General features: G+C 29.5%; 1 non-coding gene across 1 annotated transcript; it reads right to left on the bottom strand.

The window, feature by feature from the left end:
• Positions 1 to 1,366: 1,366 nt before the first annotated feature.
• On the bottom strand, positions 1,367 to 1,440 carry TRNAN-GUU (transfer RNA asparagine (anticodon GUU)). The gene has a single exon. It is a non-coding gene; the product is annotated as a tRNA-Asn (tRNA).
• Positions 1,441 to 16,614: the final 15,174 nt, after the last annotated feature.

Genomic DNA, 16,614 nt, shown 5'->3' with positions numbered 1-16,614 from the left:
ACACACACACACACACACACACATGTACGCACGTACGTACATAAGCCGAGAGATATCCTTCTCGAGGCATCTATTTTCATTATCTCACTCAATGCAATAGGCGTGTTTAAAGGATATCTCTCGGCTTATTTTATATATATATATATAGAAGCTAGTTTAAGCTTGGTAGGAATTTTTCATTCTTTTATTTTTATTAAAAGTTTAAAACAACCAACCAAAAAATAAAGAATAATGTAAAATGATAAAATAAATATAGAATTTCATTGTAAAGATAAACATGCTAGAAATATTAAGAAACCAACTTATCTTTTTTGAAATAGAATAAGAAATATTAGATGAAAATATATATCTTTACCATTATAAACATAAACTAACTATTGAATAAAATAAAAATTAATCATATATATAACACTCAAGCATAATTTTTTAAATATTGAAAATATTGTTAATATTCTAATTTATTGTATAAATATTTTTAAAATTAAAAATAAATATTTCACCATTGCCTAACTTACCATGATGACAGCCTGACACCTTTGACGTTCCACTCCAACCGGCTTCTCCCTCCAACGGCCACCTTGTTTTATTGTTTTTGACAATTATTGAGAATATGTTTGTTGCTTTGTTTAAAGAGCCCACCGTTCATCTTCTCATCACATGTCATATTCATCATTCCAAATTTGTCTTATTCATCATTCGAAATTTCCCCATAATATCTTAGCTGTCTTATTCCCTCTCAGCCATCAGTCTTCCAAAATGACATTTTCTTTGCAAACCGGTAAAAATTATCCAAAGCAATAGATGGATATCTTAAGATCTAAAAATTATCAGAATTAAAAAAATTTATAGCTTTTCTTAACAAAAATGGCATTTGAGAGAGAGTATGGTCCTTTCTTTGTCGTAATGATGCGAATGGCGATGATAATGGCATCTCGAACAAGCGTTGCTGCCGCGAGAGACACCGACATTACACACCCTGGTAACCTGCATCAACTCTTATTATGATGTTTTTATTTATAAACGTCACTTATAAAAGGATATCTATATAAATGTACATATTTTGTAAAAGCTTGTTGAATTTCAAAGATATAGCTGAAAAAGAATTTTTCAACTATATCTTTTAATTTTAATATGGGAGAGTAAGGGGAGAAATTGTTGAAATATGCGGTGTGTTTGATTGGACCAGAGACGGAGGAGACAATGGTGATGATATCAGTACGGTGATGATAACAAGAAGTGTGCGAGGAAGAATTTTGTGGTGATGATATTGTAAAATGATTAATACCAATAAAGTGAAAAGTAAGATAAATATGCCTGTTAATGTCGAAGCACAAATTAAAATGGTTGTCTATAGCTCTCCAATGACCGCTAGAGGGAGGGCTTGAACCTCCGACCTTGTGGTTAACAGCCACACGCTCTAACCAACTGAGCTACTCCAGCAGACATTTTAAAATCTTTTTATGTCATAATATCACAGCAGATAATTTTTTAGTAGCTTTAAACAAGGTGGGTTACAATCATTTACAATCTGGATGCTTTTTAACAGAAAGCAACTCCTTATGTCCTGATTCTAATTTACAATTTTAGGAAAGTTATTAATGTTTAAATTTTTTATCAAGATTATTCAAAGGCTGATCTTGTATCCCTTGGCTCTTTTTTTGTAAATTGTAATCTAAGTATATTTTATCAATAGAAAAGAACTATTCATCAAAAAAAATTAAAAAAATCTATCAAAATATAATGAACGTGAAGATTTAAGATCATAAATCTATTTCTTACTACAGTAATATCAATATATTGTCCACATAGAAAGTTATAATAATATGATGATTGTTTTTAATTGAAGAATACAAAATGATTAGATTTAGATCTTATAAATCTCAACTTCAAAATATTTGAATTAAAATTTTGATAACAATTCTAGAAACAATTAAAGACCATATAGAGTTTGTTGAATCTACAAGCTAGCAATTTCTTAATTTTTACAGATAATATTCAAGATACAACATAGATTTCTTTTTCTGAATCACTACTTTGAAAATCTATCCAGATTTTTGCTTGATTAATCTTGAGATTAGAAAAACTGCTATAAATGTTATAAAAAGAATTCAAATAGATGTTAGTATGACAACTAAACAAACAAATAGCATTAAAGTACAATCAATTTTCTTAACTGAAGATTATCCCCTTATTACAAATCAAGATAAAAATGATAATGACATCACACATGTGGATATTATAATTCATTAATATTTTTGTTTTTTCATACTACATGGTTCGTAGGATTTTCCCTGACAATCATTTGAACATAGGTATAGGAATTGGGAAGTTGTGTGCAAGGATTTGCCCTGACAATCATTTATGCTAATGTTTCATTTTCATGTCTAAAAAGTAGTATGAAGGGAAGTCTAGGTATCTTACTTCAATTTAACATTCAATAGATATCCATCAATCACAAAACATCTTTGATGTGGTTACGATTTGAATTGTGGGGATTTTCTATGCCGTTCATTGCAAATTTAATAGACACAAACTAAGAATTGCAAAATCCTTATTGGCAAGCCCTCATCTAACCAAAATAAAATCCAAATTTTACTCTATCTAAGAGAAGGCTATCAAAATTGGTGACACCAAATCTAGAAATTAATTGCCAAAATATTTCCAAAGAAGTAAGGTCAACTTTGCTACCATATCCTACTAACATGTCCATCTTCACATCAAGTGTCTAGACAAATTACCACTAGGTTGATGTCTTCATGGACAGTACAATCATGGGTTTGGATCCACAATTGTCCTGGCAAAAAGGCATATTCTCTTACACATTTTGAGTTCAATTTCACATTCATATTTATACATCTTTAATAACTTTGTATTGTATTAAAGAGAACTTGCTTGCATGATATAATTTGGAGTTGATATTAGCATTCCATCTGATTTTTTTATATTATTAAATTAAATTCATTAGCTTCAACTCACCACTAAACAATTAAAGATGTGAAGTATCCCAGACATACAATAAATATAAATGATACAAATAATCTAAAAGTTTAAGTTTTCCTCTAAAAATAGAAAAAAAATCTAATTCCAAGAACCATGAAGGATCTATAGATTCTAAAATGATCTATGTGTTACATTAAATGTTGACTTATAGAGAAATATTTGACCATAATCCATAAAATAAGAAACTGTAAATGTGTGTTAGTCATGTAAATTCCAAATAAAGTCTGGAAACATATTCATTATTGCATCATGTGATCACCACATATACATATCACCCTAGAAAAATGAATTAAATAAACTAGAATATAAAGTGGAACAATGCTCAAATTTCTACTTCAAAGATGTCTGCTACGATAAGTTTATTAGACACTGTGTGTAATGTGAGCTGTGTATATATTAAAGATTTGCTACACGGCAAGGGGTCCTTAAAGATTTTCCTACTTAGGATTGATTAAAAAAAACTGGGGAAGAAAGTCTTGTGTTTAGCGGAGTGTTTCGCCTTTCCTCTGGGCATTTTCAGAAATCTATAATAGCAATACTTTTGCACCGAAAAAAACCTACAAAACTTCATAAAGATAAATCACTTCAATAAGAAGAAGTAGCCTAATCCATTGGAATATTATCAAAATAATTATAATTTGTGCTAATTATAGCGGGAAAAATGACAACTATCATTTGAAGAAAACAGCTATAAATTTTAAACAGTAATTTTTAGATTAACTTCAATTATAGTAAAACTCTATTGAGAAAAAACAATACAATCGGAATTTGAAGCAGTTAGATATTCTGGGTAAAATTGTTAAAAGGAAAGAGATTGTTGGAAAAGGTTTTACAGAGGATATTTGTCAAATTGTAAGAAATCATGAGATCCTTAAACTGTTGCTAAATCAAAGGTTAAACAAAAACAAGTTTGACATATAAACAAAATATTTTTCACAATTATCTATGGATGAACTAATGGGTTCATTGTTGTCACATGAGTCTAAAGTTAACAAAAATAACAATTCAAGAATGCTTTCAAAGCTCATACTTCATTAAGAGGAAGAGGATGACCAAATTTTAGAGGCATAGCTGGATAAGTGAATACAGATCAAGGAGGAAGGACAAATCAACCGAATCAAAATTTCTCATTTGTCTAATGAATCCAAAATGAAACAAGCAAATCTAGATAGTCATGGTGCAGATTATTCAGATGTATTAGATAATAATACATGTATTGTCGCACAAGAAAGTTGTAAGGATGTAGGGTTTTTAGATAGTCGTTGTAGTAACCACATGAATGGAAATAAGGAATTATTGTCTAACTTGGATGATTATGTGAAATCTGAGATAAAATTGGGGAATGATAGTATAGTGACTTTAATGGGGAAAGGTGTTATTCATGTATTAGCTAAAAATGGAAAAACAATGTTTATCCTTAATGTTTGCTATGTGCATACATTAATGCATAATCTTGTGAGTATTGATCAATTAACTAAGAAAGCATATAAAGTTATTTTTAAGGATAATGCATGCATAATTTTAGATGGAAATTCTAGAGACAGGCTAATTGCCAAAATTGAGATGAGCAAGAAAAGGATATATCCTCTTGAGATCCATTGTATTCAAGGAATGACAGAAGTTAACTTCAATGCAAAAGCCCTAGATAAGACATGGTTGTGTCATTTGAGGTATGGACACCTTCATTTTGGTGGCTTGAGTTTATTTTAGAAGAAGAATATGCTTAATGGTTTTCCTCTTATTACAACACCTACTAATTCTTGTGAAAGTTGTGTAATGACAAACAACACAGAGAAAGTTTTCTTGTAGGAAGTTCAATTAGAACAAGATATTTTTTGGAGTTGATTCATACTTGTATATGTGGTCCTATGCAAACCCCATCTTTGGGAGGAAGGTTATATTTGTTAATATTTATTGATGATTTGAGTAGGAAAACCTAGAGCTATTTCCTAAAGGAGATATTAGAGGCTTTCAATAAGTTTTGATATTAAAATTAATGGTGGAAAATAAAAGTGGATTATTCATCAAAGTATCAAATGTATCAATAGTTCTAATGATTTTTTGGATTTTTGCAAATATCATGGGATCAAGAAAAAATCTACAACTAGATACACATCACAATAGAATGGTGTAGCAGAGAGGAAAATTAGAACCATAATGGACATGGCAAAGAGTATGTTGAATGCAAATAATTTATCTAATGAATTTTGGGTTGAAGTGTTGCATGTGCAGTAGATATCCTAAATAAAAGTTCTATAAAGAACGTGAAAGATAGAGTCCCGCAAGAAGCATGAAATGGTATGAAATACTATGTATCTCATTTTAGATTTTTTGGTTGTATTGCATATGTTTTGGTTCAAAATAAATAAAGAAGAAAATTGGATGATAAGAGTGAAAAATATATTATTGGTTATAATAAGGATTCAAAATCTTACAGATTATATAACCCTATTTCGATGAAGATGATTACAAGTAGGTATTTCATATTTAAGGATGAAGAAGCACATGGGATGCAAATATGGACAAGGTAATAAAAAATGGAGCACCAATACCCAATGAAGAGGAACAAGAAGAGAAAGTGGATCAGCCAAATCAAGTAGGACCAAGCATTCCACAAAGGAATTATGTAGAAGTTCAACCATCAACTTATGAAAATAAGAAAACTCAAAGTGTAAGTAATACATCTTCAACAAGAAGAGGTAGAAAGATGAGAATTTCGAAAAATATTTATGATCAAGAAGAAGAGAGTTTAGTTTTTGGTTCATATTTTTGCATTTTTCTCTTGTGATCCATTGTGTTTTGAAGAAGCAATTAAGGAGGAACATTGGACCAAAGCCATGGAAGAAGAAATTGAATCCATTTAAAATAATGATACATGGGAGCTTGTATATCTACCTAAAGATAAGGATTGTATTGGAGTTAAATGAGTTTTTTAAACCAAATTTAATGTGCAATGCGAAGTTGAAAGGTATAAAGCTAGATTGGTAGCAAAGGAAATTTTACAACAATATGGTGTAGATTATAATGAAACTTTTTCTCCAGTTGCTAGACTTGATATAGTTAGAATGGTTTTAGCTATAGCTGCACAAAATGGTTGGAAAGTTTTTCAAATGGATGTGAAATCAACTTTTTTCAATGGTTTTCTTGATGAAGAAGTTTATATTCCACAACCATGAGGTTATGAGGTACATGGAAATGAAACTAAAGTATACAAATTGAAGGTTCTTTATGGTTTAAATCAAGCCCCTAGGGCTTGGTATAAGAGAATTAATTCATTCATGACAAGTAATGGTTTTTGCAGGAGTCTTGATGATCTCACCTTTACACAGATCAACAAAGAAGGTTAATTTTAATTGTATGCTTATATGTTGATGAATTAATTTTCTTTTTATATAGACATGTTTATGAAATCAATGATAGATCAATTTGAAATGACTGATTTGGGTTTGATGAGATATTTTCTGTGTATTGAAGTTATTCAATCTAATAAAGGGATTTTCATTTGACAAACAAAGTATGCCAAAGATGTCTTGAGAAGATTCAATATGTTGAATCGTAATCCAACACCAACAATGATTTTAATAGGAACAAAGCTTCACAAAAATGATTTTGGGTCATATGTTGATTCAACTCTATTTGTTGAAGAAACTTGTTGGGAGTTTGATGTATTTCATAGCTGCAAAGCCTAGTATTGTATATGGTGTTATGTTGATCTCAAGATTCATGGAGTCACCAAAAGACTCACATTGGCAAGTTGGAAAAAAGATACTCTGACTTTTTGCAAGGACAAAAAAATGGAATTTTGTAGTCCAAAGTTAACAATTTTGATTTGATTGATTATTTTGATAGTGATTTTGTAGGTAATATTGATGATAGAAGGAGCACTTTTGGATATCTTTCATTGTTGTATAGGTGCAATCTCATGGGCATTAAAGAAGCAACCAATGGTAATGATTTCACTAACAGTCATTGAATATGTAGCAGTCATACTAGTAGTATGTCAAGAAACTTGCATGAGGAGGATTTTGAAGGATCTAATATAAGAACAAGAGAAGTCAACACAAATTTTCTGTGACAATAAATCTGTTAGTGCACTTTCAAAGAACTATGTTTTTCACAAAAGAAGCAAGCACATTGATGTGAGATTTCATTTCATTAGAAAACTGATTCACAGTCGAAAAATTCATCTTGATTGAAGAAATTAAAAACAAATGATAGAAAGCATTAAATTCTTTTACATGCATCGTTTCTCAAACAATTTTTTCATTCATTGCTTTTAACTGACAGTTCTCATCAACCAAATAAAGAAGACTTTGTGTGCATGTTTGAACATGTCGTAGTTATAAATTGATAGATTTAATAATGCATTTACCTTCGCATGTAATGAGGACATCTAAAATTATGAAAATTCAATTTTAATGGTAGTTATAATAAAGCGGAGACTTCCACCACTATTTTTAATCAGTCTTGGATTAGTTTTTGGTCAATCATGCATTAGTTAGGATACCATGCATTTAGAAAACGACCAAGGGTTAGTGATTTGAGAGATTCTTTAAAAGGAGACAATGTAATTCTTTTTGTTTAATGCAGAGTGAATAAAATTTTGAGTTTTATTTGTTTTATTTCTCTACTGTAGCAGCGTTCAAGTGTTTTGGTATTTGTTGTAGCAATCGTGTTTCAGATTTTCTATGATAATATAATTCTGTAGCATATGTATTTGGTGATTATTCTTTGTTCGATTTGTTCTGAGTTCTAAGGAGTCACCTGGAAGATTATCAAACGGACTGTAATATTCCATATCAGGCACTTGTATATCAGCCTGACACAGCCTCTCGGGTTTTGATCCTGCGACAAAATTCCATGCAAATCTTTTCAAGATGTATGTTTGACATTTATTATTGCATCAATGTAAAGGTAATCTTCCCTCTCACTGATGTAATATCTCATAGGTGAACTTTAACATGAAAATATGAGATACACAAAAATAAATATTGAACTACTTGAAAAATCAATGACAATAACAAGGAAAACCTAAATGCTCTCTATAGATTTTTAGATATATATTGAGTATCTTAAGTTGCAGGAGCTCAGGTGAAGCAGGAAAGAAAAGTTGACCATCACAAAAAGAAAAGTTGAGCATCACAAAACATATCGGAGGCAAAACACAAAATTCCAGTGCGAAAAACGGATTCGATAAGTTTCTGTTTAGCTCAAAACTCAAGTGTTGGAAAGTTGCGAAAAATCAAGCGAAATTTTTGAAAATCAGCACCACTTCTAGCCGCCCAGAGATAGGCCATTCCAATCATTAGGAAAATCTTTGAATGCTGTCAACTTCTAAGAAAGAGTAGTATATTTTTCCGAAAGCCTTTTGCAAGGAATATCTTCATGCCCTAATGCTTTACAATTTAGGATATCTCTCTCTTCTAATAGTTTTCCATAAACGGTTTGTTCGTGAATGAAATAGCCGTGATGATTGGGAAAGCTTCAGACAATGAAATTAATATTGGCCGTATTGAAGGATGCAGACGAATAAAATCAGGGCTATTCTTAAATATTATATATTAAGGGAGATATCAATTTTGACTATTTAACAGGAATCAAGCCTTATTGCGTAATGAACCAGTAAAATCAGATGCAACTCAATTAATTAAAATAGTGAATAAGACAGAAGAATGTAGTGGAAGATATGGTATAAATAAATAATAATATGCATTAGGGTCGGATACTTTGCATGAGGCAACTGCAATATTTCATTCGACTTTGTTAAAAGATTAAAAAAAAAAAACTAGTTTTTCAGTTGAATTTGTTATGAAGAGAGAATAGGTCCTTATTGCAATTAAAGTCACGGTAAATTTCATAATTTAATTTCCTAATAATTGTAGGAGAAAGTTATTCATAGATTCATATTGGTATGTGAAATATGGGAGCATTGAAATATTTTGTTTTACAAAGGAAGTACATGGAATTTTTTTTCGTTTTCTTTACAAAAATAATTCATACTAGATATGAGTATGTAATTTATAGGAAAGAAAATTAAATGTATATTCTTCTGTAAATTAAATTGATTTAGCAATAATTTAAATGAAGAGAACATGGCCAAAATTTTGAAATTAATAAAAAATATTTATCATTTCTTTACTATAGATTCATATATCAATAAAAAATATAAAAGTTGATAAATAAATTTAAGTCATATTATCTATGTACATAAATTTTATATATATTTACCTCAAGAGGCATTCTATACAATCACAACACAAATACCCAGCACCCAAAAAAGATTCTCCATCAAAAAAAAATTGGGAGTGGTTACAAACATCTAAATTAAATATTAAAAAAGAATTTCCAAATTAATAGCTTGCCGAAATAATAGGGCCCAAAAAGTAGGACCCAAAAAAATAGGGCCCGAAAAAATAGGGGCGAAAAAATTTCAATATGATTTTATTTTTTGTTAAATATAATTTTGCATGCACATTCATGCTTATTTTTTGTGGGGAGTGGGGGGATTTGAAACAAATTCATGGAATGTGAAGAGACGTCTGTTGGGGGATATCAGGAGCCTCTTAGAAGTTATAAAACCAAGGCTCCTCATTTCATTTTCATTTTATTTTTTTGCAAGAAAGAAGAGGTGGGGGTTATTAGAGGATTAGATTGCAGTTTTTGAATAGAAGTAGATTGAAGTTTTGGAGTAACTTTTTTGCATGTGAGATTTCTATTTTTTATTTACATTTTCATTTAGATTTAGATGTAGATGTAAATTGAAATTCAGAATTAGTTATAATATTCTACTTTGATTTAAATTTAAATTTAAATTAATTTCATTTAGATTTATAATTCTATTCATAACTATTTAGGCTTGCATTTAATAGTTTAGTCTTGCATGTTTGATTTAGATTTAGATTTGTATTCTAAATCTATTTGATTTATATATTTTATAACACTTCTCATTTACATATTTTAAATGTCAATGTTTCAAACTAGTTTTATATTTGCATGTTTCATATTAGTTTTAGATTTTCATATTTCAAAATAGTTTTGGTCTACATGTTCTAGATTTGAATGTTTCATAATAGTTTTACATTTGCATGTTTCTAAGTATTTATATTTTCATATTTCAAAGTATAATTTTATCATTAATCTGGATGAGAATGCCACCATATCAATTTAATTTGTATTTTATTAAAGTTAGTGATTTATTTAAAGTAGATGAACCATATATTTAATATATATTTTATCATTATTGAATTATTAAATAAAATGAAATTTTCAAAATAATGTTGGCCAAAATAATATTAAGCCAAAAGGATGAGGAAATAATAGGGCCCAAAAAGAAGGGCCAAAAAAAAGACCCAAAAAATAGGACTTGAAAAAATAAGGACAAAAAAATAGAATCCAAGAAAATGGGGCTGAAATAACTTAATTAAAATTTTAAATATAAAATATTTTCTTTTTGTTAAATATATTTTTGCATGCACATTCATGCTTATTTTTTGTGAGGAGTCAGAGAATCTAAAAAAAATCATGGAATGTCAAAAGACATCTATTGGGGGATATGAGGGTTCCCTCATCAATTATAAAACAAATGCTCCTCATTTCATTTTCATTTTGTGTTTTTACAGGGAGGAAGAGATAGAGATTATTGGAGTGAATTAGAGTTTTTGAAGAGTAGATTAAAGTTTAATATAGTTTAGCCTTGTATGTTTGATTTAGATTTAGGATTCAAAAACTATTTGATTTAGATATTTGATAATAAATTTCTTTTGCAGATTTTTACTATGCATGTTTCAATTTAGTTTTACATTTTCATGTTTTACATTAGTTTTAGATTCGCATATTTCAAAATACTTTTGGTTTCCATGTTTTAAATTTGTATGTTTCATAATAGTTTTATATTTGCATGTTTCAAAATATTTATATTTTTAACGTTTCATAATAAAATTTAATAATTGATGTGGATAGCAAGGTCACCTTATCAATAAAATTTGTATTTTATTAAAGTTAATGAAGAGTTAAAAATAAATGAATCATGTATCTGGTTTATATTTTGTCATTATTTAATTAGAATATATATGTGTTTATTTAAATATTTTTCATAGTATATATAGATTTTTATTAATATTTATGTTTTTAATGTTTGAAAAGTGGAAGACAATGATACCATATTTCAAATATTACAATCTAACTATTTCATTTGAAATAGTTTTGTTTTTTATTTATGTTATTTTGAACATTATTCATTTCAAAGAATTTATGTTAACTATTAATACATTTTCATTCTGACTATTTTCATATGTTGCTTTTTTTTAATAAGTTTGCAGGTTACTATATGAGTTATGGATACCCCGAATAGAGAATCAAACATTATTGGATACTAGAGCCTGACTACTTTAATGATCTCAAATGATTTCTTCGAGATTGAGTTTAACAAATGCCTATAAATAATTAAAGAGGCATGCACAACTATAACTAAATTTGTAGAGAAGCAATATTTCCAATTGACTATGTTGACGAAATGGAAGAAATGCATATGGAAGATGCATAAAAAAATTAGTGTGACACATCTACAAAAGTGCATGGGTTTCCCTCAATGATGAAAGAAGTATTTCATAATCATTGTTCAAATAAAGGTTGCAAAAGAATCCTAATCATTGAAGAACTTGATATGTACTTACACCATCACAGATTTTTTTTTTTTGTATAAAGTTCATTCTTGTCTCCAATTTCATATTTTTACTTCTAATTAGTTGTATTGGCAGTTTTATTTCCCCATTGTTCAATGTAACTTTCATGGAGAAGAGAACAGGACAAAATAAATTTATTGTTGTATCAAATTTTTTTTAGATGGATGTGGCTACTAAATATATTAATTAAGAAAGAAAACCATAAGTCTAAATAGATACCTTAATGATAGGGAGATTTATTGATTAAAATTCTTAATCATTGCAATAAAAATTGCATTAGCACTATTAAAAATTCAACAATATATAATGTTCTCACATCATCATGGAGAAATAATTTTCATAAAATTGACTCTTATATATTCTTTCACACTTTTAACATCATCTAAATTGTTGTGTTCGGACTTATAATTTCTCTTTCATGAATTAAATTTTCCACTATTCAAGTCATTTGTATAACATATATCCCAAATTTGACCATAGTTGTACTCTAGATTTTCCAACACTATACCTAAATCTCATACTTCCCTTAACCGTGTGCCTTATTTTAGTGTAAACTTATTAACCCTAACCATAACACCGAGTGTCATATAAATGAAATTGTATACCTTGGATCCTAACTTTAACTCTTACTCTATATATGATTGTACTAATCATTTAGTAAATTATATACCTTACCCTAACCCTATATGCAAAAATAACTACAAATAATGTTATATTTTTTATAAGTAAGAATATGTATACACACACCCACAAAGAGGGAGGGAGGGAGAGAGTGTGTGATAACCCCACTAAAATAATATTTAATAATTATTAAGATACAAAAAAAGTTTTATATATATAATACTTTTATTTTAAGTAAAGATAGATACATAAATAAATAAATACTATTGTACAATATATAATGATTAAAGTTATAAATGAATGAAATAATATAATTAAATAATGTTTGTGTTTAATAGATGTTATTTAAATATTTTATTATATTGTTTAAGTTAGGAGTTATTATATTATATTTTAAATGAAATTGTTGAAATGATATTAAAAATATACAAATTAATTAATATTATTATATTAACAAATAATAACCTATATTGGTATTAATAATTAATTGAAAAGATGTATCTCTTCTTATTATATCATATATAAGAGAATTAATAAACTCGGGAAGAAGGGTAGAAAGGAAATTTTAGAAAGTTAGAATATAAATTAAAGGAAAAATGTGAAATGACCAAAATGAGGTCATTACAATTGATATCAAAGCATGATCCTGCTATCGTGCAGAATATGAATAGAAAAATTTGTCATGAATTTTGATTTATGACAGCCAACTAATTGAACCCACTATTTTCATTTTATATACACATCTTGAATCATTTACCAAGAACTTGCAACTAATTTATGTATGGCAGCATCTGTCATCTGCATATCAACCCTTATATCAAATATCACTGCAATCAAGCATATTCATATATTTTGCGGTCTCATACATCATTTTGATCAACATATTCATATAACATTGTAGCAGCGATTTCATCAATTAAAGCTTCCCTTGTAGCAGCAACCTTGTCTTAAGTAACATATAATGTACGGTGGTAGAATTGAATGCAAAGAAATTGTATGCACCAAATTTTATGGTATATTGCTTCGCGCAGCACGCTGGAGCTAGGCTTTTATTTGTTTAATGGTTTGGATTCCATCAGTTGGTCGCAATTTTATTGACGGCACAGAAAAGCAAGAGCATAAGAAGCACTGCGCTTATTTTCATGCTCCCCATATTGAAGGCTGAGAGCTTTAGATGAATGGAATGCCCAAGCAAATCTTTATGTTCAACTGAATAATCAGGCTGTAAATGAAGATTGAGATGGAATATGATGCTAGGTAATAATGACCCATTTATAGAGGGAGATATAAATTTAGAGCCGCAGTAGTAATATTCATTGTTGAAATGAGGCATTCAAAGTCATGACGTAGCACCGACGGTGAAATTCAAGGAACTTTTCCTCGAAGATTTGCAAAACCCTAATTTGGAGTATTCGTGCCACTAGTAGATTATTTTATTTTACAAAAGGATTGACACCTTTTCTAAGATATTTTCTTTACTTAAAACTTATATTATTTTAGTGCAAGAAGGTTAAGTCAGACACGTGGGAGTATGAAGAAGAGTGCGTGGAAAGAGGATTATCAAGATCAAGGTAGTATCAGTAATACTGAAGTTTTCAAGTCCCCCATGCAACCCTAGATAAGAGTGTCTACGTCGCGATGGAAACAAAGCCTAATGTAGGGTCGGAAAATCCATTAACAAACACTGATATTTAAGAATAAGCGTCACAGAGAAGCAGCTAAAACCACTATCAGGTAGACATATTATGTAGAAAAAAGCAGAACCGATTGAGGAAGTGATGCCAGTTTCAGGACAGGATTTAGAAACGTGCGTGGGTTGCTACTACATTTAGGTCAATGATGTTGTAAATAATTATAATAACTTGGAGAACCACAACAAGCAGCATATACAATCATTCCTTATCGTCTTTAAGGTGATCTCATAGTAAGTAATCTGCGTTCGCAGCCAAAGGTATCTGGAGTGATTTTAGTTGCAGCTGATGCCCTTGGTTGAACTCGAGCATGAAAATTTACACTAATGATCATCTAATAATGTTCAAGACTTGCTAAGACAAGGATATTAAATCTACAAGTCAGAAAATAAACTACCGTCCATCTTGGATAATCTACGGGAGAAACCACATCAAATAATAAGAAATACATATTCATCTAAGGGATGGATTTGCATGAAAGAGTGAAGGAATGGAATCAAGCATTTTGGATCAAGAAAATCGACCTACATTTTCAAATGAATGGCTAATCCATCGGTTTGAAGGGCAAGACATGAAGAATCTCGTGCTTGACAATCTAAATATTAAGCAAGGGGAAACCCGAACTCTTAGTGAGAGTTACAATGAACATATTTGCCCACTACTAGACATTGTTGACACCCTACGTGGTCTAGGAGTAATGAGAGATGGTATTAACCTTCCAAGCATTGTTATCATTGGGGATCAATCATCTAGGAAGTCAAGTATTGCATATGAATAAGGCCAAAGCATTGAAAGAAAGAAAAGGTATGTTCATGATATGAGGTAAGTATATATAAAATGGTTTTTTCTTATATTTCAATTAATATGACATGTTATTTATTAGTTATTTGTTTGAAACAAATAAACTAGTATTATAAATTATCAATAAAATTTTTAATGATTGGAATAATAAATCTGATATATTGTACATTGTGATTATAGATAATTACATATATGTGAGCAATAGTGTTTTGTGTGACATATGTAAACCAAGTTTTTGCCTAAGTTGAAAAAAATAAAACTATAAGAGAAGTTGAGAGAAATCCCTCTTTGGTCTAAGAGAGAGACATTATTCAAAATATTAGTGTTTAAATTCATGATGGATAGGGAGTGTGCACAAGGTGAGGAGTAAATCGGTCGTGTTGGGGAAAAATGAATCCCAATATGGACTAAGGTCTGAGGGTGCCCTAAGCTGAGCATGTCCAAACTCAGAGCCATAGTAAATCTTCCGTCCACGTCAAAATTAAGCATGTTTCTAGTGGGTAGGGAGTGTGCACAAGGTCTGAGGGAGCCCCAAGTTGAGTGTGTCCAAACACAGAGCCACATTAAATCTTCCATCCATGTCAAAAATTAAGCATGTTCTTAGAGGGTAGGGAGTGTGCACAGGGGCAGGAGTAAATCGGCTGCATTGGGGTACAAGAATCCCAATATTGATTAAAAATCTAAGGGAGCCCCAAGTTAGCATGTCTAAGCTCAGAGCTGTAGTAAATCTTCCATCCACTATGGAATGATACACCCTATAATACTAATATTTATGGAAAATATGCATTTCCAATCTAGCTTTTGATTTTGATAGGGGAAAGGAGCATGACATTCATGATCAAGGTGGTAAAACATTTCCTTGCTTTTTCTTATTTCAATTTGTAAGCAAGGTTTTAACATGTATACTATGTGTCTACATCATGTCTTCATGCACCAATGTGTTTGCTTTGCGTCTTCTTCGTGTCTTCATGCATTGATGTGGCTACATCATGTTTGCATCACGTCTTCATGCATTAATGTGTCTACTTTGTGTCTTTATACATATGTTCTTGTAGATTATGAATTAATGAGGATAAATAAATTACTTGAGGATAAGAAAATTCGAGAGGGGAGGACTGTGATAACTCCACTAAAATACAAAAAAATTATATATATATATATATATATATATATATATATATATATATATATATATATAATTATAAATAACTAATAATACTTTTTTTTTAAAGTAAAGATAGATAAATAAATAAATAAATACTATTGTACAATATATAATAATTAAAGTTATAAATAAATGAAATAATATAATTAAATAATGTTTGTATTTAATAGATGTTATTGAAATATTTAATCTACCTCATAAACTTAATATTGTGAAAAAAACTAAATACTATAATCTAATAATATTAAATTTTAAAATTTAATAATATATTATTTAAGTGAGGAGTTATTATATTCTATTTTAAATGAAATATTTGAAATGATACTAAAAATATACAAATTAATTAATATTATTATATTAGCAAATAATAACCTATATTGATATTAATAATTAATTGAAAAGATGTATCTCTTCTTATTATATCATTTATAAGAGAAGTAATAAACTCAAGAAGAAGTTCAGAAAGGAAATTTTAGAAAGCTAGAATATAAATTAAAGAAAAAATGGGAAATGACCAAAAGGGGGTCATTACAGAGAGAGAGAGAGAGAGAGAGAGAGAGAGAGAGAGAGAGAGAGAGAGAGAGAGAGAGAGAGAGAGAGAGAGAGAGAGAGAGAGATTAGGGGTGTATCTAGAGAGCATAAAGGTGGAGAGAGA

The sequence above is a fragment of the Cupressus sempervirens genome, chromosome 7 (genome assembly GCF_028749045.1).
Source record: "Cupressus sempervirens isolate cs-2001-9-10 chromosome 7, ASM2874904v1, whole genome shotgun sequence".
Lineage (NCBI taxonomy): Eukaryota > Viridiplantae > Streptophyta > Pinopsida > Cupressales > Cupressaceae > Cupressus > Cupressus sempervirens.
The sequence above is the reverse complement of the archived record's forward strand: the minus strand, read 5'-3'. Positions and strand labels throughout refer to the sequence as shown.